Source organism: Ictidomys tridecemlineatus, chromosome 11 (genome assembly GCF_052094955.1).
Source record: "Ictidomys tridecemlineatus isolate mIctTri1 chromosome 11, mIctTri1.hap1, whole genome shotgun sequence".
NCBI lineage: Eukaryota > Metazoa > Chordata > Mammalia > Rodentia > Sciuridae > Ictidomys > Ictidomys tridecemlineatus.
The window spans coordinates 67785600-67790384 of record NC_135487.1 but is presented as its reverse complement, the minus strand read 5'-3'; positions in this window follow the sequence as shown (position 1 = coordinate 67790384).

Genomic DNA, 4785 nt, shown 5'->3' with positions numbered 1-4785 from the left:
TCTTTTCTGACCCGCTTTGTGGGCTTTTACTTCCGGTGTCCTGAGGGTCTTTAAAAAAATAGAGGGCTTTGGAAGCAAGGTGCGGAGATTGAGTGCAGGTAGCCTACCCAGATGTATGAACAGTAAATGGATGAGTTCCTGGGCTCCTTCGTTGAACGTTTGTTATCATGCCAAACACTCAGTGTAATGGGACAAAACAACCTTTGCCCTATTTTGTTACATTTTACTAGAAAGAAAATGATCCTCTGAGTTGTTTGGTGCGCTATAAATACAAGATATAGGAAAAAAGTAGAACAGGATAAAAGATGAGCGGGTAAAGAGGCACGTTGCAACTTTAAATGGGATTCTCAGAATAGACTTACTTGAAAAGGTTACACTGAGCCAAAAGCTTAAGGAAGGCAATGGAGTAAACTAAGCAGTTATCTGGGTGGGAAGCTGTTATTCTGAGAAAAGCTGATAATGTGGGAGAAAAGCTGCCCAGGAAAAAGAAACAGTCAACTCTGTGGCTCCTAGTCAGTACCAAATTCGGCCCGTTCAAGAAGCACCTCAGAGGTTAGAAGTCATGTGGAAATAGAAGAGATGGAGGAGTGGGGAGAGGAATTGAGATTGCACAGACCATAGAGATTCCTAAGGAGTTTGAGTTTTATAACATGCAGGTTTCTTGAAGTGTTTAGAGAAAAAATAATGATATGATCTTTTATTTTTTATTTCATTCTACTTTTTGCAGTGCCAGGGATCAGACCCAGGGCCTTGTGCATGCTAGTCAGGTGAGGGATTATTGAACTACATTGCCTGGTTTTGTTAAAAATAACTTGAATTATAGAAGCATCACTCATATTCTTCTTTTAAAGGGAGACTTAGTATGTTATGGATCTTAAATGGACCCCAAAATCTCTTGTGTAGAAGCCTTGATCTTCAGTGCCACACATTGAGAGGTGGGACCTTTTGGAGGTGATTGGATCATGAAATCTATGACCTTATAAGAGGATTAATCCATGTATGGTTTCATAACTTAATGGGTTTGGCAGGGAGGGGCTTTGCTGTAAAAGCAAACTTTATTTTTACTTTCCTACCTTCAGGAAGTGAGCAGCTTTGTTCAGCCATGCACTCCCCTCCATGATGTTTTGACTCACTAAAGTCCAAAAGCATGGCCTTCACTAGCACCACAGACTGAAGCTTCTGTAGCTGTGAGCCAAAATATCTTCCCTCCATGTGAATTATTTATCTCAGGTATTTTGTCACAGTGATATAAAGCTGACTAACAGGTAGATGGAGGTGGGGATGATAGTGGGGATGTGGAAGCCTAAGTGCAATAGATCCACCTGATCATGATTGGAGCCTCTAAAACTGTAAATTGAAATCTACCTTTTCATTATATAGCTTGATTATCTCAAGTGTCAGTTATAGTGTTAGGAAGCTGACTAGCATACTACTCAATAAGTGCATAGAGTGGGTGGATATGATGGAAATAGTGAATCACAACTCTGGTCAGATCTTGACTCAGTTACTTAGCTGCTATAAAATCTCAGATATATCACGTAATCTCTGTGAGCTTCCATTTCTTCATCTATAAATGGGCCAATTGTACTACCATGTAGGTCGTATAGAGCAGAATAGGGAAAATGTTTATTAAAGAATGAGACACACCCAATAAATACCAACTAGCTGTTTTTGTTATTTCACAGGCTATGCTAAACAGTGCAGAGAAAAAAGACATAATGTTTACCCTTAAATAGGGTTTAATTTAGAAGACGATGAAACACAAGTCTAATGTGCTAAATGTTGAGTACAGATTGGAATAGATATTTTATTAGGCCCAGTTCAGCATTTGAGTTTTTTCACCAGTTGTTCATTGTTCATCATTTTCAAGACGTATTCCCAATAGTGTTAATTTTAAAATGAAATACTTACTTTTAATGTTTAATAAATATTTTTTGGTTATTTGTGTTTTTTTCCTGACATTTTGCGAATGCTGGGATGCAACTCTATCAGATGAGTTAGTTACATGATCTAAACTAAGATTGTATCAGAAAATTTGATGTGTGTACTCTTTTATTTATTTGTTTATTTTGTAGATGAAATGTTTGCTATTAGAAGATAATTCCAATGTTATATGAACAACCTCTGCTGACAGGTGAGAAATGGACAGATGATTTGCCATGATGATAACCCAAAGAAAATTTTAAAAAAGTAAATTATAGGGTAATATCCCCCACAAAAATAAATTCAAAACTACAAAATAAAATGTCAAATCAAATTCACTAACATACTGAATTTGTACCTTAGCTAAGACAGTTGTCTCAAATATGTATGAGTGGCTAATATTTCAAAATCTTTACACAGAATATGATATTTGAAGTTAAATGCATTATGTTAATGACATAAATACCATAAATTTATATTCATTTAAACAGTACAGTTATCTATTAATGCTAAAATATATTGCCATATTCCAGGAACTGAAAAGTGAATTAAGAAACAAATATATTTGCCGAGTTTCTGTTCTTGCGACTAAAAGGCTCAGGGGTCACTCTAGTTTAACTGGGCTAACTGGGCTACACGAAATAACCACACAAGAGACACAAATACCTTTTTCTTTGGGGTCGATGTGATGGCTCCTCTGACCTTAAGGGTCCACAGAAAAAGAGAGAGCAAGAGTACATGCTGACCCCTTTTATTGAGGAGAAGCTATTCAAATGAGGCAAGGGGTCAGGTTTCAGGGGGCTGAGTCTATCTTCATGATGTCCACTGTCAGCAGGTTGACTGACACCTGGGTAGGCCACACCCAAGGGCACAGTAAGAGGAGGGGACACACACAAGGCACTTCCATGGAAGATTCTATCCTAAACAGGGCAAGGGGTTAAATTTCAAAGGAACAGGTGAGCATACCTTCACCCATGGGGCTGTAGCAAGACACACCCATTTCTGTGACTGAGTGCCTCAGCACCCAGATGGGGAGTGAAACTCAGTCACCCATAAGGTTGGCCTCCCACATATATTATTTTAAATTATGACAAACTGTTTACATCAACAAAAAGCTTCCTAAAGTTACAAAATAAGAATTTACTGTATGAGAATAAGAAATAGCAAGTTTGGAAGTTGGCAGATTTAAATTTAGAATGTGGCAAAGCCCTTTGGCAAACATAAGTAAATCAATGTGTCTTGAGCTAGAATTATGCCACACAGTCTGTTGGTAAAAACAATGGAACAATTATAGAATTAATCTCTCATCCATTGATGTTTCACTAGTACCCAAGAGCTGTTATTGGCATCTAAACTACTTACTCTAAGGAATTTGTGAATTCTCTCTCTTTTTAAAATTTCATACCTTAAGATATCTTAGTTACTAATGAGGTTTGCTTCTGTCAACAGGATTCTCACAAGTTAGCTTTCCTTTGAAACAGAAACAGACTAATGGAACAGAGTGAAGAACCTCAAAATAGATCTACACATATAGGGTTAATTCTTCTCTACAAATGGGTATGAAGAATCCACGATGTGTAAAAGGTAGACTGTTCAATAAATGCTATTGAGGAAACTGGCTATCCACAGGTAAAAGAATGAAATTGGTCCTTAGCTTGCACTATACACAAAATCAATTCAAAGTTGATTAAGGCCTTAAATGTAAGATCTGAAATTTTAAACTTCTGAGAAGAAAACATAGGCAAAAAAGCCCCTTGACACTAGTACTGGTAATGTTTTTTGGCATAGGAAAACAAAAGCATAGGTAACTGTGTGACCACATCAAACTACAAACTCTGAACAAAAAAGGGAAAAAATCAAAATGAAAAGGCAAAAATAATGAGCAAAAATATTTACAAATCATCTATCTGATAAGTGGTTAATATTTAAAAACACAAGGAACTAACACTACTCAATAGAAGAAAAAAAGAAAGAGAGAAGCCCACTGATTAGGATAACTATTATTTCAACAAAGGAAACCAAGTATTGGAGAGGATGTAGAGAAACGGATAACCTGGTACACAACTAATAAGAATAAAAATTGGAATAGCCATTATGGAAAACAATGCAATAGAACTGCTGTGCAGCTCAACAATTCCACTTATGGGTATTTATCCAAAAGGACTGAAATTGAGATCTCAAAAGGATGCTTGCATTCTCATGTTCATTGTAGCATTATTTACAATAGTCAAAATACGAAAAAAACATAAATTTCCATTGACGGATGATGTATAAACAAGATGTGTTATTTGCTTACAGAGATTTTGTTTATTTATTTATTTATCCATTCATTCTAATTTGTTATATATGACAGAATGCATTTCAATTCAAAATACACATATAGAGCACCATTTATCATGTCTCTGTACACAAGGTAGAGTCACACCTTTCATGTCTTCATACATGTACTTAGGGTAATGATGTCCATCTCATTCCACCATCTTTCCTACCCCCATAACCCACCCACCCCGATCTGCCCTATCTAAAGTTCTTCCATTCCTCCCATGCGCCCCCCCCATCCTCATATGGGTCAACATCTACATATCAGAGAAAACATTCGTCATTTGGTTTTTTGGGATTGGCTTACTTAACTTAGCATAATATTCTCCAACTTCATCTGAAAATGCCATGATTTTATTCTCTTCTAATGCTGAGTAATATTCTATTGTGTATATATACCACATTTTTTTTATCCATTTATCTACCGAAGGGTATCTAGATTGGTTTCACAGTTGAACTATTGTGAATTGTGCTGTTATAAACATTGATGTGGTTGTGTCACTGTAGTATGGTGTTTTTAAGTTATTTGGGTCTAAACCGAGG